We start from the raw sequence: 26,971 nt of genomic DNA, 5'->3' as shown, positions 1-26,971 counted from the left end.
ATATATATATATATATATATGTATTTAGTAAAATTTGTCTATAGTTTGCCTGATTTTGATCAATTTTGTTTTATTAGTATTGCAATTGTAAGTAAAAATGGTTTTTATTCTTTATGATTCCTCTTTTATTAATCACTATGCAGTCTGTTACAGAGGCCATAAGATGTGCATGGTAAGCATTCTCTTAGAATACTCACCTCCAGGTTTTTCTCTGTAATATGCTTCTCTAAAATATACTTGAGGCAGTTACTATCAATCCACTAGCATATAAAATTAAACCTATTTGCCACATTTGATTGAGTTGAGCCCACTGGCAATTGTTTTGTATATTAGAAGTCATATTTTCACAAAACCATTTGAATCATGAAACTAAGACACTAGCAATAGGTTTGAATAAATGTTATTCCCCCACATTCTAAGATTGTGTGCAATGATCTGATCTAACAATAACTAATCTTTTTTATAATGGAGAAATGCATCTTTTAGTATCAGCATGCACATACATCACCTGTGCAAACTGCAGAGGAAAAGCAATGTTCTTTTGGTATCTTTACAGAAATTAATGTACATCATAAACACTTCCCAATCTATAAGTAATACAATCAAGGAGGACATGTAATTAGCAATTAGTCTGATTAACATTCCTTGGAGATTAATTTGTTTTACCAGATGGCCTTCATAATTCTTTAAGGACTTCTTTAAAACTCAGCACAGCTAATTACAAAATGCAGAAGTAGAAATTTAACATTATTCCAAGGATCTGTTTGTGTGTATATGTTGTAAGTCTTCAAGATATGCCTAAGAGGTAGACAATAGCAAGAGGTCATTTATAGTCATGTTTAGTGATGAATAACCCAAGGGCAGGGAAGAGTTTTTGATGACAGCAAAATCTAGAAACTGACGTAAAATAGACGGTAGAGTGAGACAGCTGTTTAAGAATGACAAGCCCCTCAGGAAACATAGAGAAACTAGATTGGATCAAAGTCAAGAAAAGCTCTAAAACACAAATGAAGAACACAACCTAAGAGTCAAAGGAGAATTTTGCTGATTGTCTGGCTGGCAGACACACCAAGTGGTTTTTGCCACAGGTTCACAACTTATAGCCTTTCACCAAGATGCCAAGAATTTTGTGATACCAGTCCCATGTTGACATGGACCCTCTCTTATTTACATTGAAGGGAGCTCATATTCATGGAGTGCCTACTTTTTTCACATAGTGAACTAGCACTTTCTTGTGTATTGTCTGCAGAGGATTCACTGTCATGGAATGTTTCTTTTACATTTTTTTGCTGAAACAATTTATATTTCTTAGCCTAAACAGGCAATGTTATCAAGTTATGGCCAATATATTTGTAGAGAAAGAATGAGTTCTACTAACCAGGTACCATCTTATAAAAACTTTCCATGTGGAATCTACCATATCCTTTTCCATTGGCTGAGTGACAAGAGAAGAATACTATGAGGCTCAAGACAGTGGGTTCCTCATGAGGATGGATAATGTATCCTTACTTATAAATATCTACAAGGACTTGTTACATCAGAAAGAAACATTTACCATGTTAAATCTAAGGGAGACATTTGAAAATGTGTCTGCTATTGAATCTATTACTTGCGCTTCATTAATTTATCTGTTTAACTGAATGCATATGACATTTAGTTGAGTATTATTTTTAACTCTAACTTACTAAATGAATAATTTGGACCAAGGGATCAGACTACAAATGTGTGTCTCTTCAGCAAGGGGTCTGGTAAGTAGAATGCAAATTTATAAAGATATGTATTTTGTTTTCTTTTCATTGGGAGGCAAGTCAGTAACAGAAATTAATCATTTGAAATCAACAATTAAAATTCAGTAAATTCAGAATGGATGACCTACCTGTCCTGGTCCAAAACATTTCACTACCCCAGGGGAATTCCTTGCCCATCAATTGACTATTATCTACTTCTCTTTCCCCTAGGCCATGAAAACTAATCTTATTTTAACCTCCATGAATTTATCTATTCTGGATCTCTCATATAATTGAAGTTATACTCTGTATGAATATTATGTATTGATTCATTTCACTTAGCATATATTTTTTTCTTTTGTTGGTCATATGGCTTGAACTTAAAGCCTGGCCACTGTCCCAGAGCTCTTCAGCTCCAGGAGAGTACTCTACCACTTAAGCCACAGCACCACTTTGATTTTCTGATAGTTAATTGGAGATAGGACTACTTTCCTGCTTGGGCTGGCTTTGAACTGTGATCCTCAGATCTCAAACTCCTGAGTAGCTAAGATTACAGGCTTGAGCCACAGGCGCCTAGCTCACTTAGCATACTTTTTGAGGTTTAATCACAATGTAGTAACTGGGTGCCCCTCGTGTCTGTAATCAAGAGGTTGAGATCTGAGAACCACAGTTCAAAACCAGCCTGAATAGAAAGTCTATGGGATTCTTATCTCAAATTAACCAGCAAAAAGCTGAAAGTGAAAGTGTGGCACAAGTGATAGATTACAATATAGCAATGTATCAGTTTTTTTTCCTCCGTGAGATTGAATAACTTTCCACCATATAAAACAATTTTATTAACCATTTCCACTTTTTGGTTTTTGTGACTAATGGTTTTATGAACATTCATGTACACATACATGTTTGAGTGCCAGTTGTCAATCTTTTAAGTTATATATGCATTAGTAGATATGATGGATCCTAAAAATAATACCACTGAGCCTTTTGCAGAACAGCTAAGTTATTTCCCACAGAATCTGTTCCATTTTACATTCCTATCAACATTGTATACTATATTTTCATACCTCTAAGCGTTTCTCTTAATTTCCCCCTGCTTAAAATATCTATATGTGCTAATTTGATGAACTCATCTCATTCTGCAGTATCATCAGAACTGTCACTTTCTATCTGAAGCCTTCCTCTGTTTCTACAAACAGACAGAAATGCTGTCTCTAGCACCATTTTATAGCTCCATATTCTCAGTGTTAAATATTCTACTCATCTTACAAAGACACAGTCTATAACAATCATTCCTCATAACAAGCCAACACAATATAAACACTTCTTAGATTTAATCATCCAGCTATTAATAAGTCAATGGAATATTAAAGTAATCAGTACTTGCCACCACCAAAAGAAGATAAGGCAAACTGTCAGATTTGTAAGCAAGAGAGAGGAAAGGATTCTTCCTCAGCAATGCAAGCAGTTGCAAATCGGGGTGATGCCAGGGTTAGTTTGGAAATCAACAATTGTCTATATTTTTCCACAAGTAGTTGTTTTTTTCTTTCTTCTACTAGATAGAAGAAAGTATAGAGGATCTGAAGGATTATCACTTTTCCTTGGAACATGTAACTTGAGTAAGTTAATATGGGAAACAGTCTGCTATCTGTAGTTGCTCCTGAGCTCACAACTGATCTGTGTGATGTTTGCCAACTGATTTTTGAAGGTATCCCATAGTGGATGTATTTCTTGTTTCAATGACTGACAGACAACAAAAGAGTTCTGATTTGAAATAACTGAATATGACAATAAGAACAAAGCTCTTAATTCTTCCCTTTAAGCCACTTTTCTTCTTTTAATAATTACAGGAATTAGCAAGAACTTCTCAATTTTCATCCACTTAGAACTTCTCAGAAAAACCCTATGTTTTAACCACAGCTTTGGTATTATGTTGAAGGCCTGTAATTAAGCTACTCTATCTATCTATCTATCTAGCTAGCTAGCTAATCCATCCATCTAGCTATTTATCTACCTACCTATCTATTTATTTCTTTCTCTCTCTATCTCTGTTTTTTAAAAAATTTAGTATAAAGGTGATATACAGAGGGGTTACAGTTACATAAGTCAGGTAATGAGTATATTTCTTTTTGAACAGTGTCAATCCCTTTCTCATTTTCTCTCAATTTTTCTCCTCTTGATCCTCCTCCCCGTCAAGTTATAGAGTTAATTTCCAACGTAGTGTCTAGTGAGTATCAATGCTGAATTGGTTCACCCTTTGTCCCACCCTTTCCATGCTTCTTCTCCTCCTCAAATCAGATAAACTTGTATACAAGGGCACAGATATCAAAAACAGTGACCAAAGGAAGTAATCCAAAGAAAAGAGGAGGAGGAGGAGGAAGAAGAAGAAGAAGAAGAAGGAGAAGAAGGAGAAGAAGGAGAAGAAGGAGAAGAAGGAGAAGAAGGAGAAGAAGGAGAAGAAGGAGAGGAGGAGGAGGAGGAGGAAGAGGAAGAGGAGGAGGAAGAGGAGAACTGAAAATAGTACAGTACTCCATTTCTTGGAGTTCATTTTGATAAATGTCAGTTTATATGAATATATGCACATAGCTATTGAGCCCTTGTGATCTTCTCTAAAGAAGATCACACTCCTAGAGTACTGTTTAATGAGCTATATATATAATACATATTACATATATTATATACATTGATAATAAATAGTTAAATGTGAAGAAATGAGAAGCAATCTTAATGTTTGCCATGTCTCTTTTTGTTCTAAATGGAAAAGTGGCAAACTCACACCCAAGAGAGGTGAAAACTACTCATAAGAGCAATAGGTTATATCATAATATTCCAAGCCTCAGGAAGAATAGCAAGGTAGAAAAGACCTAACTAAGCCAGTGTGACTCAAATGAATCAGGGCTTTCCTTAAAACTGCAGCACAGATGCTGACCTCTGAGTAGACAGCAAGGGATATTAGGGATGGAAGAAATATGTTATGTGTACTAGGCGAAGTTAATCCCAAGAGTCAATTTTGCAGCCAAGAAAGGTAGAATGTCTACATTTCTTCTATTTATTCTCTCTAAAACTATCATGATATTTTGGTGACCTTCTTCCTTAAACCTGAAGGTTTGGCATTTGGCAACTAAGTGAAACTCAAACTATAAATAAGCCATTTGTTGAGTGTAAATTCCAATGTGAATGACCATAACTTTTTCATTTGAAAAGTTGAGCATTTTCTTCACAAAGAAATATTTTATTTGGATAAATATTTTTAATAATGTTAAAAGCTATGTTGGCTTTAATCTTGCTAGTGTTACAGATAATTACATTTTACAAAGTTAAATGTGACTGATCAAATGCGAATGAAGATCTGACTGATATCATACTGATATAAATAAACAACAAATCTTTATCATTGCCAAATAAGATGTTTGTAGGTAAAAACTGCAATAATCTCAGGATTCATTTGACAATCAGCTCAGAAGTAATGTTCTAAAAAGGATATAGCACAACAAATACCACGGAAATCTAGACTCATAAAGGAAGATTTGAAAACTTATACTCAAACTACAAAAATCTAGAAGAAACTGATAGGTTTCTACATGCAGTTGACTAACCAAAATTGAACCAAGAAGATGTAAACCAGGTAAGTACATCTATAACAAGCAATGAGATTGAAATAGTAATAGAATCTTTCAAAAAAAATCATGGGACCCAATTGACTCACTTCTGAATTCACTGACATCATTAAGAAGAAAACAAAAACTGCTCAAAATCTTCCATGAATAGAAAGGAATACTACTGAACTCACTGTATGAAGCCAGTATTTTTAATCATTTCAGAATTGAGCAGAGACACAACAAAAAGAAAATTATAGACCAGCCTCTTTCATCAACATTGATGCAAAAATCATAATAACATTTCTACAAACAGAATTCAAAAACACATTAAAAATTATACACATCATAATCAAGTTGATTTTATCCTGGGATATAAAGATGGTTCAACATAGATAATCAGTAAATGTCATACCTCACAAAAGCAGAATCAATAACAAAAAGTACATAAAGTACATTATCATCTCAATTGAAGCAGAAAGGGCTTTGGACAAAATATTCTTTTATAACAAAAGGTCTGAAGAAACTAGGAATAGAAGGAATGTATGTCAACATCAGAAAGACATTTAGGCATACCAGCATCTTATTAAATGGAGAAAAATAAAAGCAATTCCTCTGAAGACAAGGATATCTACTATATTCATTGTTAATAAATAGGGCACTAAAATTCCCAGCTAGGGAAACAGGCAGCAGAAAATAACAATAAAAGGGTTTCGAATATGGAAAGAAGTCAATTGTCCTTAGTTGAAAATAGTATGATTCTGTACATAACAGACTGTATAACTTCCATCAAAACTTCTAGATCTGAAAAGCACCTTTAGAAACATAATATTATACAAGATCAACTCTCAAAAAATCAATAGATTTCTATATACTAACAGTGAACAGGCTGAGAAATAAATCAGGGGAAAAATATTGCTCCCCCCAAAAAGTAAAATGTCTGTGTTAGTGAGGCATCATATGGAATCACAAAAGACCTGAAGCATGAAAACAATCCCCATCAAAATGAACAGTCATTGAGGTATCACAATACTAGACTTCAAATTACCTTATAGAGCCACAGTAACAAAAACAGCATGGTACTGGCACAAAAATAGGCCAGAAGACCACAGAAATAGAAAAGAAGACTCAGAAACAAAACCACACAGATACAACCATCTAATTTTCAACAGAAGAACTAAAAACTTATACAAGAGAAGAAATGTTCTTCAAGAAATGGAGCTGTCAAAAACTGGAATGCTAAAAATTGACCCTTCCTCTCAAAAACAATTCCAAATGAATCAAAAAATTAAATATAAGACCTGGAACTTCAAATCTATTACAGGAAATCAGAGGGAAAACTAAAGCTATAGGCACAGATAATTATTTTCTGAATTAGATTTGAATTGCCCATAAAATAAAAGAACCAGCATATGAGACTAAACCAAATTAAAAAGTTTCTGCACAGAAAAAGAATATTACTGGAACCAAAACACAACTCACAGAATAGGAGGATATCTTTGCTTCCAGATAATAGGTTAATATCTAGTATATACAAATACTTTTCAGAAAAACTAAATAACCAAAAGAACAAATAATTAAAATGCGCAAAAGAATTTAAGATAGTTATCAGGAGAAATGTAAATGGCTAAAAGATACATGGAGAAATGTTCAACATCCTTAGCTATAAAGAAAATATGGATTAAAAACTAAGTAAGATTTCATTTTACTCTAGTGTGCGAATCACAGTAATCAATAAAACAAACACTAACAAATGCTGGTGAGGATGAGGGGAAAAGAAACCCTCATATACTGCAGGGGGAATTGTAAATCAGTACAACCACCATAGACATCATTATGGTAGATCCTCAGAAAGTAAAAATAAACAGACTTTGTGACCCTTCCATAGCACTGTTAGTCATCTATTGAAGGAGAAAGTCAATAAACAAGAAAACTTCCTGTACACCTTTGTTGACTACAGCACCTTTCACAATAACTATCCTGTGGAATCAATTGAGGCATCTAACAATGGATAAATGAATAAAAACACTGCTTATACGTGCCAGGGGATATTACATGTGCATACAAAAAATGAAACCATATGTTCAGGAAAATGAGTGGAACTGGAAATCACTGTATTGAGTTAAATGAGTCAAGCTCAAAAAAACAAATATCATGTTTTCACTGATTTGTGGAAGCTAGACCTATAGAACATACATATTACTAGACATAGATACATACATATTTATATACATATGTGAGATGTGAGATGTATGATAGTATATATCATATCTATTCCAACTCATATACATATATATTATGGATCTATCTATGGGACTATTTAGGGGAGACAGGGAGAGGACAGAAGGGAAAAAGGTTACTGGGGGGGTGAATAATTCTGAACTACACTGCATGAATGAAAATGTCCAATGAATCTCAATTAAAGCAGTTGATCAGTAATGTGATGGAAACAGGGAAATAGAAAACATAATGCATGAGAATCTAAAATATCACGATGATGCAATTAATAAAAATTAAATGTAAAATGAGTGACAGGAAAGTAAATCAGGCTCTGTTAGGGGAATGGGTAACAGTGGGGGGGGGGGGTGGGGAGAAACAGGAAGGGGAACCATGGAAGAGGATGAAGGAGAATGTACATGATCCAAGTACTTTGTTTTCATACATGAAATAGAACAATGAAGGCTGCTGAAATAATTTTAAAAGCAGAGAGGAAGATAAGAGGGTATCATAAGGGGGTTGGTGGAACAGGATCCACTGTCCACATGCATGACAAACGATTCTACGGTAATAAAAAATGAGAAAAGATGTTTTATGCAAAAATCATCAGCATCTGTTAAAACTGTTGTGTATAAAAGTTTTATGATAAATAGGATATTAACATTGCTTCAAAGTGCCCCTCTAAAAGATGCACATTAATTTCAAAGGGAAAATATTAGCTTCATAAGAGAAAAATATGGCAGACTCCATCCCTAATCAGGTTGTGAAACTTGCCAGTCAGAGTCAAATTAGCATCTCATACCTTCCAACATAATGCACCAAGTAGGACCCACATTATCATTCTATACTACTCCTGGCAAAAATTCATAACCTGAATCTAACCATAAAGAAGCATCACATTAAAATGAGGGATATTCCAGAAAACAACAGGTTTATACTCTTCAAAAATATCACAAAACACAGTCAGGCACAATGGTGCATACCTAATATAAACACCCTGAGGAGAAGCGGGAGCAGGAGCAGAGGGAAGGAAAAGAGGGATGGAAAGAAAACACTGAGAATGACTAGGCTTCAGTGGAAGTGCTTACCCACCAATCTAATTTTTTAAATAACAAAACACTATAAAGTATAAATTAGGGTTGATCCTGAATTGGATCCCAGACTGTAAAAATAAAATTAGTTTATTATAAAGGACACTATAAATGTTCAATATTACATTAAGCTTAAATAGTATGCCATTGATGTTAGCATCTTGATATCAATAACTCTATATAACACTATGATCACATAAGAGAAGATATTTTCTTTTGGAAATACATAATGAAATATTTAAGGATAAAGGGGCATAATTTTATTCTCTACTTCATTTCTTAATATTTGAGAAAATAGTGAGGTATTCATTTATTAGTGATAGAGAAGTGTATTAATGAACATGTGCACACACACACACACACACACACACACACACACACACACAAGTATATGCAAGGGTGAGTGAGCAAAAGAACCACAAGGCAATCATGGAAAAATGTTAATATTGAGGCATTCTATTGGAAGGTAAAGAAAAATGAGGTCTTTGTACTTAACAGTCTTTTTTTTTAATTCCCCCATAGTCTGAAGTTCTTTCAAATTATAAATGTCCCTCGGAGATCAAGTAGTCCAAACTTTGTTCTCTGAGGGAGAAAACCTGTAATTATCTAGCTAGTTCACAGCAAGCACTTGAAGTTTTCTCTGCTACAGTGTGTGTGTATGTGTGTGTGTGTGTGTGTGTGTGTGTGTGTGTGTATGTGTGTGTGTGTACAAAAATAAACTTAATCTCAAGTGAGGTGCACTGAAGATACTAATCTGAAAGCATTAAACGACTTAAAAGTTATCACAGAAATAAGTATTTGCTTTGCTGTCCTTTCCTGCCATCTCTGTTTGCAAATAACTTGACCTTGATTATACTCTTGGACCCAAAAGAGCCTTTCTTTCCTCTCTCACTCACTCTCCCAGTAAAAAGTCCCATACATGAGGAGCTGAGGAGAAAACCAGACACCAGGAGACACTTGTGATCCCCTCAGCAACCAAAGTTAACAGCACAGCTTCTTGCCTGGGTCTGTATGTGTTCCAGTTCCATTCCTGCCCCTTGAGTATCTATGTGGCTGTAGACTTTTGTTTGGTCTATAGTTCTGTAAAGTGAATATAATAACAGTGTTTGCTTTTAGAACAAATGAGAGGGCTAATTGGGACAACTTATGTAAAGTATTTAGCATGGGGCCTTGCACATATAGACAATCAGAACATGAGTTATTGTTAAAATAATAGCTGATAGATACCCAAGTCTACTTTCTCATTTCTGAAAAAGTGAGCTACATCAATTCAGATTCATATTTTTCTTGTATGTGTAGAGTCAACTCTCAAATACCAATGAGTAGTTAGCATTTTTTTGCAAAGACCAAAGACAGGTAATAACTATTTCATCACCGCCTTCTTCACTAAAGAAACTGATCATTAAACTAGAAAGAGAATTAGAAACAACCAAACTGTCCATCAACAGGACCTATCTAAATACCTCATGATACTTACCTTGGTAGGAATGAGAGGAAGTAATTAAGAAGAATGAGGCAGTTGAAATGTACTGAAATGAAAGGTTATCTAACTCATATTGTTGTTAAGGAAAAGTAAAAAAGCAAATATATGGTATTGGCATTTTCTTTAAATGTGCTCAAAGGATAAAAAGGAATTAGATAATTAGATTTGAAACAGTTAAGAAATAGCTGAAAATGAGTTTGGATGGGAGCAGGAATGGTCCAAAAATCTCTCTTGTATGTTGCTATCTGTAGATGTTTATTTAGATGTTGCAATACCAGGTTTCATTCACACATGCTAGGATAGGTGCTACTGACAATCTCTTTTCTAAAGAGATACCAGAATTCTGTCACCCCACCATTTTCCTAGCTCTGCCTGGCTTGGCTGATGCTGTCACAGGCATGGGCAGAGCTTCTATTTGGTACATGTAGCCATTGCTTCCAGAAGCCTGTGTCAGGTTGTCACAGTAACCTGACTGAACAAGAAATCGATCCCCGATAAAAAGGAGTGAACCCAACCCAAGTGGGTGATCAATAGAGACAAATGATGTACCGAAATTAGCAAAGTAAACATGATAGAAGATTATGAATTCCATAACATCATTACAGGCCAGGTAGGTAAGGACCTGTAGTTTATAAAATCTTTATTAACTGTGAAAAGAGAATAGTGTACATGAAATAAAGTAGTTCTATTCAGTAGGTACCCTGTTTCCAAAGTATATACTATAAATATGAGCAAAAATAAATAAATGAAAGTCATCCTTGGTAGAAAAGTATCAAATTAGAATATGAGGCACAAGGGCAAAGTTAGCACCCCAGGGTCACATGTAGAGTTAGTGCTCTGTTTATGGGCCTTGTAGGGACCATGCAGGTAATTTCCATGAGTATGGTACCCTTGGTGGCTGTTGTAAAGAGGACAGCCTATATCAGCCCAAGAAAGGCTATGGCTGATCATCTCCATCCACTGTGCCATGCAAGAATGGAGGCCAAATCATGGTGATACTCTTTTTTTTCAAAACACTCTCGGGACTTATAAGAAAAGACTTGATTAGTAAGTGCTGGCAAACTTCATTGGCAGATGAGGTCTATATGACTGTGGGATGGACCACTCCAGAGGCCACAGTGCTTCATCTCTGAGGATCTAAGACAATTAGTTCCTCAACAAGGCTTTCTCTCGCCAATTCTACCCCGTTTGTTACCAATCTCCAACCCTGATTATTCATTTATCCCAATATTGAACTGAAAAAGAAAGAAAAAAAGAATAGATTAGAAAGTAAACAATGAAAAAAATACAATTAGGCCTTTAAGGAGCATTGATTCTAATAGCTCTTCACTGATTCACTATTATAATGAAATCTCTACTGTAATAACTAGTACAAAGGAACTGAAATAAAGACTGTGCTGTGGAGAAGCTGCTAGGATAGTTGTTTTGTTTGAGCTGGTTGAATGAGGGAGCTCTCAACAGAAGAGGAGCCATTGAAAATAGCTTTCTACTAGGCAGAGTGGGGAAAGGTATCAGTGCCTAACAGGTCATCACAGAGAAACAGTGTGTGCCTAAGTCAGGTGGATTGGTAGAGAGAGATTAAACTGGCATAGTGGAAAATAGGATGAATCAAGGACTGGAGACAGCGTGAGACCAGAATGAATGTGATTCTATCAGAAAAGGGACTGCAAAATGTTTCTGAGGAGGTGACACAAGAGTGCTAGCATTTTGGAAGAATCTCTGTGACATATTAACAAATGATTTTAAAAAAGTGTCAAGTTACCTGACATGGATATTTCACACCTGTAATCCTAGCTATTCAGGTGGCTGAGATTTGGACATTTCAATTTGAAGCTAAGTCTGGTCAGGAAAGTCTATGAGAGTCTCATCTCCAATTAACCAACAAAAAGCTGGAAGACGAGCTGTGGCTCAAGTGGTAGAGCATCAGTCTTGAGTGAATAAAAGACAAGGGAGAGTAATGAGGCCTGAGTTTGAGCTTCAGTATACACACACATACACACACACACACACACACACACACACACACACACACACACACACACACACACTGAAATGCGTTGGGAGAGTTATATTAATTAGGTATGTATAATAAGTCTTGCAGAATGAGTTAACTAGGATAGACAGAATGAGAATGAGACAGATGATATAGAATGAGAGTCACTACAAAGATGAGTTGCAAGAAACTCTGCTGCCCAAGCAAATGTCTAAATCAAGGTAGCATGATGAACTTGACATTTGTGACCAAATGTTTGTAGGACAATGTGCCCTAGAAGCTGAGTGTGCCAACCTAGGGACATAGTCAGGAAAAAGGTAGGGGAGAAAGGTAGCTGTAGAATCCAGGGGGTGTTGAAGTTGCTGATTGTGAACTTGAGTGATAAATTAGAATCAGATGTTCAAATATCCTTTTTGGCAGAAGAGAGTTTCTGGCAGATGTTAAAATTATTGAAGTCACTGAGATTTTTTTAAAGAGAAAGTGTCAGAGAAAAGGAATTTAATGGTAGAATTTTGGGAAAATACCTACACTTAAAGGTATGAGCGTGAAGATGAAATGAGAAAAATAAATTCAAAACAAGTAGACCAGCTACCATATATCAAACATTTTTGTTTATGTCAGACATTCAGCAAAGCCTTCATATATTTTTATTGAACATCCTTGGAAGCATAGAGGTTAAATAACTTGAATAAGGATAATAATATGCAGGTTCATAGAATGTAACTCCAAATGACTAGCAAACATTTGAAAAGATGCTCAAATTCTGTGGGGATTGAGGAATTGCACCAGGTTTGTGAAAATTACAAAAGGATAATAATACTTTGAGGAAGGGTTACTCAAACACACTGGAATGTGAACTGTTAAAGCTTTTTTAGAAGGCCATCTGGTAACACATAGTAAAAGTAAATACACATACTAAATATAATTATATAGATATGGTGTTTTGATTCAACCATTTTCTATTGAGAATTTATTTCGTAATATGATATGGAAAGTCTAGATTAGAAATAACCAGAAAACAAATGGAACACAAAGCCATATAATGTGTGGTCCATCGATGATATTTAAAAGAATGAGCTACAGTCCTCTCCAGTTCCTTTGGAGAGATTTCTACAATGGACTTCTGAGAATATGGCAAGAAGCAAATGAGGGGACAAAATGCGATCCTATTTCTATAAAGAAAAATAAAAAGCTAGACATCTGTGCATACGTTCTGTATGTATTTGGTAGTTTTGCCCAAGGACAATTCAAAGAGTATTGTTTGGATGCAAGTTGAGCTCTAATTCCAAAACTCAAATATTAGACCACTGAAAACAAAAATGTATACGTAATTAACAATGTCAAATAAATGTCCTTGGGGGAAAAACATAAATGAGCCAAAGCTAAGGAAAGGCTTTTTTAGGTTTGGCAATGAGGAGGCCACATGTTCCATTTGGAAGAGAGGTTTCATGAGCCCTTGAGGAGCAGCAGATGTGAGCAGCCGAAGACCAAGGGTGCTGTAAGGATGTAGTAGGGAAATTTTCTCTGGCACGTTACAAGTAATTTTAAAAATTGAAAAATTGAGAGGAAGGGTTGAGTTGGGAAGGAGTGGGAGACTATGATGAAGGCTGTGATATCAACCAAGATGCATGGTACTCATAAATTGATATTTATTGGATGGTGATTCCTTTGTACAACTACCAAAAGATAATAAGTGAAAATGAAGGAAGGCAAAAGAAAATGAGACAGGAAAGGAGGGTGAAAGTCCTTCTGGCTTTTTGGTGGTTTAATTAGAGATCAGAGTTTCAGAAACTTTCCTACCTGGGTTTGGAACCTGTGATCCTCAGCTCTCAGCCTCCTGTGTAGCTAGGATTACAGGTGTAATCTCCAAGCCTGGTTAGTACATTATCAATTGCCTTGTAGAGTGATAATGCAGATGGGCACAGACGCATAAATCTTTTTCCAGACAACTTTAAGTAAAAGTGCATAATTTTTTTTCCCCTTGAGGGAAAAAAAAGCCAAGTGAGAGCAGGAAGCCCTTAGTTCAAGCTCCTGCACTGGAACAAACAGGTGAAAGAAACAAAGGAAGAAAGAAGAAAGAAAGAAAGAAAGGAAGAAAGAAAGAAAAGAAAGAAAGAAAGGAAGAAAGAAAGAAAGGAAGAAAGAAAGAAAGAAAGAAAGAAAGAAAGAAAGAAAGAAAGACGGAAGGAAGGAAGGAAGGAAGGAAGGAAGGAAGGAAGGAAGGAAGGAAGGAAGGAAGGAAGGAAGGAAGGAAGGAAGGAAGAAAGGAAGAAAGAAAGAGGAAATAATTGAAGTGTAGAGGGATTAAATGAGTTCAAATGCAAAGAGCAAAAGAAAACACAATGCCTGGCATGGAGGAGATCTTCAGTAACTATCTCATGATTGTGCTCTAAAAGTTCTTTTTTTTTCCAGTGCCTTTGGTTGTTGTTTTTTTTTAAATAAGTTTTTACTGAGAAAATTCTGTATAGAGGGCTTATAGTTACATGAGCAAGGTAATGAGTACATTTCTTATCAAGCATTGTTGCCTCCTCCTTTGTTTTTCCCGTACCTTCCTTTCCCTCCCATCTCCTCAACTACACTGCCCCTCCCACCTAAAGGTCATTTTTCAACATAGTGTCCTCTACATCTCATTGTTGCAATGGTCAACCTGTATCCCTATTTAAACATTTTGTTTTTTCCCTTCCCCTCCCCAAATTATACCAACATCAAATACAGTGAGAACAGGGGTTCTACCGTGGGGGAGGGATATACCAAGCAACAAAAAAATCCACATGGTACCTTATAAATACGTTAGAAACAATAGCAAGAAAGAAAAACCCCCATCTTCGGGTTCATTTCACTTAACATCATCTTATCTGACCTTTATTGCTTGTCCCAGACATATACTAGTTATTGAAAATAAGAGAAACCATGGGACCTATGTTTCTTTGGGCCTGGCTTAAATAAAATAAAGTACATGGGAGATGCAATTAGTAATCCGCTGGTATGATTCCACCAGATATTCAAGTGTTTGTTTTTTAAAGTAATTTACTTGTACATCTACACAATGGAATAGTTTTTGGGAATACAGAGGAATGAAATTCTTTTTTACAATAAAATGGATGGAACTGATGATCATCATACACAGATAAACCAAGCTCAAAAAGACAAATATAGCCTGTTTTCACTCATAAATAGAATGTAGATAAGAATATTGATAATAGTAATTAATGATAATAATAATATGGCTTGGTTATAAAATAGGGATTTGGGGGGAACTAGTAGGATCAGAAAGGGGTATAAGAGAGGGCAATGAGTGAATAAGATTAAAGTATATGATATGTGCATAAGAATATAAGACTGAAAGCAAGTAAAACTGTGAAAAGGGAGGAGAGTGATTAAGAAAGAATAATATTGGCAGGGAGCTGATGAATCATACTTGTAATCCTTAGCTACTCAGGAGGCTGAGATCAAGAGGATCTCTGAAACCAACCTGGGCAGGAAACTTCAAGGGCTTCTTCCTCCACTTAACCAACAAATCGCTGGGCTGGAAGTGTAGTTTAAATAATAAGAGTGTCAGCCTGGAGCAAATAAGCCAAGTGGCGTTCAAACCCCACTACTAACAAGCAAAATGTCACATAGATGAGGTAAATTTGAACATCTTCTATATGTCTGTGAATGATCCCCCCCTCCTTGGACAATTAATGCATGTACTTAAAAAATTAGGTGATTATTTAATCCAAGTATAAACAAGCTTCCTACATAACTAGACAAACTCTCCCTGTGAATGTTTTGAGTCTGCTTTGTTGGTTCTATCTCACAGGTGATGGTGCTGAACATAAACCTTATTCTTATAATGCCAGCCTGTCTTTACTGTCTTCTTCCCATTCATCCTTCAGGCTCACCCTCACATACTGCTTCTTCTCCTTGTGCCCTGTCCCAGTTCAAAGCAGTATGGACAGCTGGATGCTAAAATTGTTCTCCCTGCCTTTGTCTTTGTGAAGAACCCTGTGTTCCTAGAAGAGAATAAGGAATCAATATCCCAAGGGTCTGGGATCTCATTTCATCCTCACAACCCCTGTCCTACAGGCATCATTGGCCTCATTTTACAGAGGAAGAAACCAAGCCTGAGAGCTTTTCTGGGACTTGCTCAAGATTGAATTGTTAATAATAGAGCCAGCTCTACCAGGGCTCTCACAATCCAAAGCCTGGTTTTTCTATTTGTGTTCCCAAGTCACCAAATCTAAGTATATCATTTACCTGGTGCCCCAACCTGTCAGGCAAAATTGATCAGAGCTTCCTCTGGCAATTGCCTTGAAGGACAATTTGTTTGGAGAACATCCAACATAATAGTCCTAGTTTTATTCAGTAAATCGTAGTCCTTTAATTTGTGGGCAGACTTTTCCAAGTGGAGGGGAAAAAAACTATATAAAATAAAATGTTTGAAAAAGTGTTTCATACTGTGATTGAGTTAATAAAAAGAAGAGACATTAATAATGCAGTGACTTTGATTATACTTTTCAGTCACTGGGAGCTGTCAGTGGAGAATTACTATTCTCTTCTGAGGAAGTCAAAGTCATATAGGGGTCCCTAACAATGCACACGACTGTTCTAGCATTGTAAAAGTGGGAAATTATTCTCTCATGGAAAATACAATTCAAGGCCATAGGACATCATTAATAATCTTATGGTCCAAGGTTTATGGTGCAAGGTTGGGATGGGGTGGTGAATGTGTAGAGACAGTGGAATCTAAAATAAATTAGAACCATCCATACAGTTAAAGACGATTAGGTAAACACCTCCCATACCATCCTTTTGTCAATATAGCAAAATCCTTTCTCCAAATCACTCCAGTATGGCCCTCTATGCAAGTAAATTCTCTATTGATCTTTGTGGTCTGCTTAATTAAAAAGAAAGTTGGAATGCAAATGTGGGTAGCTTTTAAATTCAAGGATACATACCTTTTTTTTCTTCTCTAAAAATACAAATCTTCTGTAACAATTGGTTTCTGAAGTTGACTCCGGTATTCTGGGGCCTGAGCCAAAGTCCATATGTGTATAGCAAGGAAACATTCAGCCCTGATTTGGGTGAGTTTATCAACAGGTCATAACTCTGCCAGACCCTGTCTAGGATAGATTTTATAGACTACTTAGAAGGGCAAAAAAAGGAAACAATCTGCAATCAACATTTAAAGTCATGCAGGGGCCCTCAGCTATCCAGGGGCATGCAGGAGGAAAGTACAATTCATGGAGCACTCCACCTATGGAAACCATCATCTGCAGGGTATCTGACCATGGGGCCTGGCCAAGGCCTCCAGGAGACAGGGGAACTGAAGGCCAAAATATTTACTACCCAGGGGGGGGAAACCTGTGTCCCAACCTAAGGCTGCCCTCATTCTACTCAGCATGATGCTGTTTTCATCTGGAAGCTTTCAATATGAATGTACCACTTTCTTCTTTCTTTTCTTTTTTTTCCTTAACTGAGCTCTGCAGGGATACACTGTGTCAGTACCTCAAATTCATTAAAATTTAATTAACATCCACTTATAGAGTTTCCATTTATTTGCTGCAAAGTATTTTCTGATAATGCTGCAGAAAGAGACAAATGAGTTTTTTTTTCTTCTTAGGGGATCAGAAACAACCAAATTCTTTTCCAGGCAAGGTAATTATTATATTCTGATTAGATCAGAATATTACCCTGTAAATGTTATGGGGAGAGGTGGGGTGTCCACTGAAACCTAGTCCAATAGTGAGTCTGAAAATTGTTAGTGCAGTGCTGTTAATTTGATTGTGAAATTTTTTACAAGTGGGGGAAGGGCTTATGAAAGGAATGAAAACAGTAGTTAACACATATGTTGCCCATTTGCAAATTTCTGAAGTCTCACTATTATTATCATTATTGCAGAGAGTATCAACTTACCATCCATATACCTTAAAGCTGGAATTTGGCCAAGAAGTAGCTGATAAAACAAGTCTGAGCTTAGTTGTTTAAGAGACAATCCTATAACCTTACTTCTCAGACATAAGCACAACTTCAGAAGTCATCACTGAAATGGTATCCACCATGGTATGGGAGCTGTAACTTCTCTCTGTTAGATAATATTCAAGTTCCCTCTCAAATGATGTGAATGATTTCATAAAATTGAAATCCAAAGACAAAGGAAAGAAAAATCTACTAAAATGAATAATGAAGTCAGATTTTTTTTCAAAAATAATTGCATCAAAGGCTTCAATCAAGAAAAAAATAGTAGAGTAATATACATGTTAGAAAATTTTAACACTGTTTGAATACATCCCATTATTAAGCTACAATCACAGTATCTTGTTTATGGATTGATTTTAGTGGTGCTGGGGTTTGAACTCTTTGCTTCGTGCATCTTAGGCGGGCTATTACCTGGGTTGCACCTATGTCCCATTTTGCTCTTATTATTTTGAAATAGGATCTCATGTTTTGTCTGGTCTGGTCTGGACTGCAATCCCACTTGTGTTTCTGAACATAGCTAGGGTGAGCCACTATAGCTGGATGCATGCCACGGTGCCCAGCTATTGGTTGAAGTAGAGTCTTGTAAGTTTTATTCAGACTGACTTCATTGCCCATCCTCCTGACCTCCATCTTCTCAGTAGTTAGGATTACAGGCATGAACCTGCTATTTTGATTAAAAAAAAAAAAAAATTGGCCATGGGGCTTGAACTAAGGGCCCAGGCTCTGTCTCTGAGCTCTTTTGTTCAAGTCTAGTGCTCTATCACTTTGAGCCACAGCTCCACTTCTGGTTTTCTGGTGGTTAATTGGGGATAAGAATCTCATGGATTTTCCTGCCAGGGCTGACTTTCAACTACGATCTTCAGATATCAGCCTTCTCAATAGCTAGGATTACAGGTGTGAGCCACCAGTGCCCAGTTTATTTTTAATCCTTGTGTTTCAGAATATGATGAGAGTGTCATCCGAGAAAGATACTTTGGAAATAATTACTGAGCATGCTTCCATGCCAAAGATGTTGGATATTTGCTATTGAGTGAATTCTGTTTATTTCAAACTATTGTATAATGGACTATAAAAACACAATTTAAAAAACCCTGCCTCTAAGAAATGATGAAATAAGAAGTCTTTTAGTCCTTTATTCTTTCCTTCCTCCCTTTCTTTCTCTTTCCTCCTTTCCTCTATCCCTCCCTTCTTTTCTTGTTTTCTTTACAATTTTTAAAGATTCAATTAGGTGTGCAAGGGGATTTCATCTTGACATGTCCATGTATGCCTATAATGTATCTTGACTACATTCTCTGGACTAAATTGCTGTCAACACTTAAAAAAAATTAACACTGTTATTTCAGTTATTTTACTCAATATAGGTCACAATCATGGTACTTTTTTAAAAAAAAATAAGTAATTGCATAGCTAAAGGAACTGAGTTAAATAATTTGTCTAAAGTCAAAAGATTAGAAGCCAGAATTTAACTCTGAGCCACATTGTTTGTTTTTTTTTATTACATATTGCTACATAAGGAAGGAAAGAAGGAAGGAAGGAAGGAAGGAAGGGAGGGAGGGAGGGAGGGAGGGAGGGAGGGAAAGGAAGGAAGGGGAAGGAAGGAAGGAAGGAAGGAAGGAAGGAAGGAAGGAAGGAAGGAAGGAAGGAAGGAAGGAAGGAAAGGGAAGGAAGGAAGGAAGGAAGGGGAAGGAAGGAAGGAGAAGGAAGGAAGGAAGGAAAAGAAAGGAAGAGGGCTGGAAACGTGACCTAGTGGTAGAGTACTTGCCTAGCATGCATGAAGGTCTGGGTTGAATTCCACAGTAGCGCATACACAGAAGAAAAAAAAAACAGGTGCTGTGGCTCAAGTGGTAGGATGCCAGCCTTGAGCAAAAGAAGCTCAGGGACAGTGCCAAAGCCCTGGGTCTCAAGTCTATATAGTCTCAAGACTATATTATTCCAGTGGATAATATGTGCCTTCAGTTGTGGCCTTATTGTGTGCTAAGTACTTTGCTAGATGATTGTAGGCATATGGGGACTATTATCATCATCAGCCAGAATCAGCTCTCTGATATTAAACTATGACATCACGGGGTGTTCTTACTTTTCAATTCTGAAGTCTTTAAGATTTAGGTGTGTGTGTGTGTGTGTGTGTGTATGTGTGTGTGTGTGTGTGTGTGTGTGTGTGTGTGTGTGTGTGTTTCCACTTCAGATACCCTTATAGAGTAACTATCTGTTTAGTTTAATTTGTCTTTAAATTAGAAATCCTGGAGATGGAAGTCAAAAGGCTAGCTGATGGAATTTTCCAGCTTTAGTGACACCCAGGGAGCTGAATTCACAACTTAATTTGCAACACAATGCTTATTTATTAACTTGGCTGCCTGGAATGTTCTTCCCCCTTTTCCCTCTTCTCAGCAATTGCCTCTCCAGCCTATTGTTCTGTTTTCTCAGCAGGTGCTAAAACCACTCTGCACTTACCCATATCTCTTCATTCTTATATTTATTGCATTCTTACATTTTATTATCTGTTTCTCCTATTAGACTTGATGAAGATAGCTTATTACTTTTTTTAGCACCCACCCCAGTACCTATGTAGTGAAATGAATGTGTAGAAGAATGGCTGACTAGATGAGTGTATTACACTATGAAAACTGGCTCTCAACTACTCACATCTTAGTTCATCCCTTCACCTAGTGAGGCTGGGAAAAGCTAAATGCGAGGATGGAGCAGGTGAAACCTTGATTTGAAATGCTGGCTTGCATCTTGCTGTTATTTTCTTCAATAAATGGACCTGTTGTGATTTCATTGCTTTGTGGAATCCTTAAGAATCTACCAATACCTTCTTTTTAATGGCCCAAAGGAAGTTGTTACAATGTTTGTAATGAATGCAAATTATGGATCCATAATCCCGAGTGTCTCATAAAGAACTTCATGAAACAATTATGGTACATATATAATATGTCTCTTATGAAATCCTATGAATCAGCTTTAAACAAAACCATTGTTGCTCAAGTCTGTAGTATAAAATTTTAGGAGAAACTCAACTGGCTTTTACATTTTCTCCCATCCTAAAAAAATAAATTAATTTAAAGGATAAATAAATAAAAAGTAAAATGGGAAGCAAAATAAGATATAGAAAATTTTAGGCTGGTAAAAACTGGCATTTTGAAAAAAATAATGCTTATTTCACCGAATAAAGACTTCTGGTATAAAATATGCTGTTCAACTAGTACTTGTTATGGGGAGAAAATTACAGGCTCATGAAATCAAAAGCAACCACAGAGATTATTTGAAAATGTTACATATATCGTAAAATAACACCTTGCTCTTGTTTTAGATTTTAAAGTTCACAAAACCCTTTCATATATGTCTGACTTCATTTCATCCCTATAATGGCCTTAAAGCGCTAGCTTCCTCTATTGTTATCTTGTTTACAAGTGAACAGATTTAGAGAATCACTGAGATGATCATTTGCCCTTTACTAATAGTGTAGGCTGAAATCCTGAAAGCCTAGTATCTTTCCTCTTATTAGCTACTCTTTGCTAAACTGCTTTTGTATTTATCTCCTCTGTTCTATTCTCATCGTCACTGCATTAGACTGTTCATACATGGGATATATATATATATATAATATTATATATAATGTATAATAATATATATTATATAATACACAATATATAATAATGTAACATATATTTCATATGAAATAATAATATGTATAATCTTAATCTTATATGCAACTGGGGAAGTTAAAACAACCTTTTACTAGCCACCTAACCCTCATTTGGAAATGTCTATACCCTCTACATGTCTATGTGTTTAGCACCTTTTCAGATAACCTGTTTAGGGACTTTTCCTATACTGACATTATGTGGAGGCCATTTCAACCCTGATGTGTTCCATATTCTCCTGCTTCTATCTATAGCTGCTTTTACTGAGTGGAAATCAAATGCCAGTCTAAGTCAATTCTTTCAAGTATTTCCAGACTTTCCAAAGCCAACTTAGAAGAGCCTTCCACTGAGAAATTATTGCCTTTGAATACATTGTCTTGCTAAATTATATGTGGCCTATGTGAATGTTTTACTCTAGAATACAACATTATTATTTAAAAAATAGTTTGTTCACTACCAGCATAATATTTAATAAATATGAATGTCAGACCAATTCTAAAAAGCCAGTTGGCAATGAATGAGTGCAATCAAGCTGGTAGATCCATGACACTTGGCTACTCAATATGTTTTCCTCAAGATATCATTCTCCCTCCATTTCATATTCATTTTTAGATCAACTGATTCAGCATTGGTTTCAAAGCTGAATTAGATAAGCACAGCTCAGGCCTGGCCAATCAAAATATAATAGTCTCTTCCTAATTTCAGAGATTAGTTATAAGATGTCCAGTTTGCCCCAGTAAGACCAATCATAGTCTTCACATAGATTTTAGTCAAGCATATAAACAACTAGTTTATCTTTTTACATTAGTCAATGTTGTCCAGAGAAACAATAAAGGATACTTAAATGGATGAATGGATGGAGACTGGGTAGATAGATTTACTAAAGGGGTTTTCTCACATGGTTATGGAAATTATAAAATCTTACAACTTTTTATTCAGTACTAGACAGGTTTAATGATACATTGCTCTTTACAGAGAAATGTAACAGGAATACACAACCATGAAGTGCAGATCCCAAATATACTGGCTTACCACCTAGAAACATCCCAACCCTAGTCTCCCAGGAGAAGAGTAACCAGTGGAGGAATAAGAAAGTTAACTTTGTGTGTGTGGTGGGGGGGGGGGGGGGGGGGAGGAGAAATAGCAATTCTGTAGTTAGCTGATAATGCTGCAATTGGGTACACTTCACTGGGCTGTTTTGGCCTTCTTATTCTTGTTCTTCTTGTCTTTCTTCTTCAGCCCATCCATGTTAGCTCTGAGCAGGTTTGAGTAAGCCATCTGAAATTTATTTTTCTTTGGAGCTCACCACAGTGCTGATCTTCTTCTTCCCATCAGTAGCTCTCAAACAGACACTTATTTTCTGCAGGCTCAAGACCCTCCACAGAACCCTTCCTTGGAATGGGTTTTGTTCAACTATCATACTTCGTCAAGGTGATGAACACGTTGCCCAGCAGGCGGTCCTTCTGGAACAGCCTGGTCAGGTCTGTCAGGAACCGCTCGCTCTCCAACAGCACCATGGCAGCACGCTGCACAGGTTAGCCAAAGCCCAAAATAGTTAGGGAAGTCTTACAACTTTTGCAAGCTAGAGAATCAGAGAATCAGTAGTATAATCTAATCCAAATCTGAAGGCCTAAGAAGTGACGGAGGTAGACAGAGTTCAAGGCCAGAAAACCTGAAATTTTGATATCCAAAAGTATAAGAAAATTGGTGTCCTGTTTCCAGAACAGAGCATGTGAGAGTTGACTCATCTTTTCTATGCCTTTTTATTCTACCTAGTCTCTCAACTGTCTGGAAGGTGAGTGAGAATGGTTCTTCCTTACTCAGACCTTTCATTAAGACATCATTCTCTTTTGAAAACACCCCTACAAATACACACACAATTTAACCGGTTACGTGTATTTCCTTTCATCAGCTAAAGTGATACCTAAAAATTATTGATAAATCATCTAGGATTTCCAACTATGAAGATGAGTGAATCTGGAGTTGCCATTCTGCCTACCACATAAAGAGAGCTTGCCTGGAAGCTAAGCCAGCACTTAGGAAAGAAAATCCAAAACATGGAAGAGACTGATACAGATAGCTGTGGTGGAAAATTTGCTTTTGATGAATTAACTGAGGTGTAATATACTCTATGGAGATAACAAATAGTATATTTCTTTAAAAAGACTAATTCAAAAAACCAACAAAATAGGTACCAGGAAATGTGTATTTGAAAGGGAGGAGGGTGGAGCCAAGGGGAGAGGGAATAGAGGAAATAGAAGAATGAAGGGGAAAAGAGGGAAGAAGGCAAGCAAGAATTTATTGAATATACCACAGAGTTGAAAAATATAAAGGAAGGGGTGGTTGAAAGGGAGTGGAAATGTTAAGGGGATGACCCATATCAAGATGCATTGTATGTATAAACTAATTTGTCAAGTGGCAAAAAATTCAATACATCACCCCAAAAGCAATGTGAGAAGAGTGGACTGGAAGGGATGATGAGAAAGTTGAAAGAGTTGACACTGATCAACACTGTGTGTTCATAAACAGCTTTGGTGAATGGCAACTCCTTTTTATAACTACCTGATGTTAATAAAATAGTCACAAAGAAAAGCCTTACCAGAAATCTCCAAAATTCTCTCGATATGAACCAATCAAGTCCCTTTATCTTGTCTTAAGTTATTTTATGTCAGACTAGTTACTTGCAACTGAAAACTTAGTCTCTGGTTAGTAGAGTGACCAATATCAATGTTATCCATAAAATGTAACCAGATCAAATCAGGTCATCTAGCTCTGGAAGAAATATTCCTGAGGAAGTAGCACTGTGGCTCAAGTGGTAGAGAGCTCGCCTTGAGCTGAAATGCTGAGGGACAGCGCCCAGGCCCAGAGTTCAAGCCCCACAATGACCAAAAAAAAAAAAAAATCTGCCTGGAAGAAATATCTCTTAGACCCTACACCTCTAGCTATTTTTAAAAGTCAGGATGAAAATACCTACAACACAAAGTACTCTTGACTGTTCATTTCGAACAGCAAAATCATGAATGAGCTTGCTGAACATTTCAAAGAATTCTAAGAAATATAGACAGAAGAGCAATAATTGAAAATGGCAAATGCTAATAGCTGTTTAATTATAAAAGCATCATTGCATACTTCATAATAAATATATCTAATAAGACAGCATTAATCAAGTTACAGACTTTAATTATTTAAATCTTAAGCGAGAGTGAAGATCTGTTTAGCTGTTGCAAAACAGAAGAAAAGAAGAGAAATTCACAAGCCCTGAGCCTTTTCTCTTCTCTAGTATAGCTTCCCATCTCCTCTTTCTGTTTCTACTGCAGGCTTCTCTGTCTATCACGATCAGAGGGTAAATGGGAATTTATGTCCATCATAAAATGCTGTCCAATAGTAGTTTTATAAGATTTATATTCATACATTAAGTCACTCTGTCCTTTCTCGTGTACCTCCAATAAACCTTGTGGTTCTCCCTCATCATTTCATGCCAAATGAAAAGTGGTAGTATTACCAGATTTACAATTAATTATCATGAAATATGATTCTAAATGATTTAATGTCTTTGTTAAGAAGCCATGGTAACATGGAGCACAATGCTGGAAAACACCATTAAAGCGATCATTTATCCATGACATTTACATTCTGTTCATAGTCAAAAAAAAGTTAATTGACAAAGCACAGCTATACAGTATTTACTGAGAAAACAGCTCTCTCTTGCTGCTGGCTTAGCATATTAACGTTTCATTTCATAAGATATAACTTTTCTTATATATATCATAAGATGTAACTTTTCTTAATAATGATCTTGAAAGTGATCTTTCCTTTCTTTTAAAATGAATTAATAGGAAAATAACCCTTCCTTGACAAAGAACTTCTGAGCTGATAAAACAGAATTTCCATTTTTCTCAGAAGGTAACATGTTGTAGGAAGGTGTCACAGAACAATTTCACTTTGACTAGGTAACTCTCCTTTTCTAAACAGGAAGTGCTTTTAGGGAGGGTTCACTAAAGTTTTCATCTCTCTAGTACATAGCTATCTCCAAAATATACATATTCTCTAGGTTCTATATATGTGTCTTTATAAAGACAAATCAAGTAGCAGTAGCTTATGAAGGATGAAAAATACTGCAGACTCACTGGGTCATCAGAGTCTAGATCTAAGATATTTTTACTTGATTCATATCTGCTTAGATTGATTTAAATCTGATAAACATCATCCACTGGGCTAGAAAGCACATGCATTACTTGCTAAAAATCAAACTTACATGGTCCCACTAAGCAAAATAGTACCCACTTTCTCTCCAGTGTATTTGCACAGTATTATGTCTTTATAGCCCTTATCTCCATCTATCTTCTTATCTGCTTATAGCCCTATCCCCTATCCTATCTTCATTTCTTTAATTTCCTTTTACCTAACCACCTTAAATGAGAATGTGCACTCCTTGAGTGCAGTGTCTTTTTCTTCCCCTTCCTTTCCTTTTCCAACCTACATTTTCATGTGCTCTTATTAAAACCATGAGAACATTTCTTCCTCTTCCTATACTGATGAATTCCTTGACATCATCTGTTTCTTCAGCTCCTTTTCTCCATATTTTCTCCACCACTGCCCAACTTGAAAGTTACAGAATGAGTTTCCTAGACTAGGTAACTTGTGGGGAGGAATGGGGTTGGGACATATGAGGGGAGAATGACGGATGGGCTTTGCATTAACCCAGTACTTATAAAATGATGTGTTGAATTGAAACCCCTTTGTATAATGACAAAGATAACTTTAAAAAATATAAGGAACTTATTCCTACTCATTTCTATAATAGTTTTCAAATTCTGATTTAATTTTAAACTAACAATTCTTATTTGTGGATGAAAAACAAGATATCATTTTCAAAAGTTAAACACATTGCTCTCATCCAAATGCAAAGTGAACATGTATGAAGAATTTATTTAACTTCTTAATGAAGGAAATAGCATCATGACAAAGCTGATTCAAGTCAGCTTTGATAGACTGTATATATACTGTCCCTGAAAGAAGTATGGAGTTAGATTACCAAGAGAGACACAAAGCTACTATTACTCTCATCATAATTAATATTGACCTTAGGATTAGCTTTTCTGCCAAATCACACTTCTATTTGACAAGAACTATTTTCATCACTTCCCATTTTCTTCAAGCAAGTATTTACCTGCAGAGAGACACAAATATCTAAACAAAAGGAAGACAATGGGAATACATTTATAGAGATAAGATTATCTTTGGGTAAGCTTGTTATATGAT

The 26,971-nt window shown here is 36.1% G+C and overlaps 1 protein-coding gene and 1 pseudogene across 1 annotated transcript in view; both read right to left on the bottom strand.

The window, feature by feature from the left end:
• Window positions 1-26,971, bottom strand: part of Macrod2 (mono-ADP ribosylhydrolase 2) — a 1,713,649-nt gene that overhangs the window by 591,726 nt on the left and 1,094,952 nt on the right. The gene's annotated exons all lie outside the window — the stretch shown is intronic.
• Window positions 22,881-23,226, bottom strand: LOC122096071 (annotated as a pseudogene).

The sequence above is a fragment of the Dipodomys spectabilis genome, unplaced genomic scaffold (assembly GCF_019054845.1).
Source record: "Dipodomys spectabilis isolate Male_0828 unplaced genomic scaffold, ASM1905484v1 ptg000365l, whole genome shotgun sequence".
Classification (NCBI taxonomy): domain Eukaryota; kingdom Metazoa; phylum Chordata; class Mammalia; order Rodentia; family Heteromyidae; genus Dipodomys; species Dipodomys spectabilis.
This window is presented reverse-complemented; position numbering and strand designations above follow the sequence as displayed.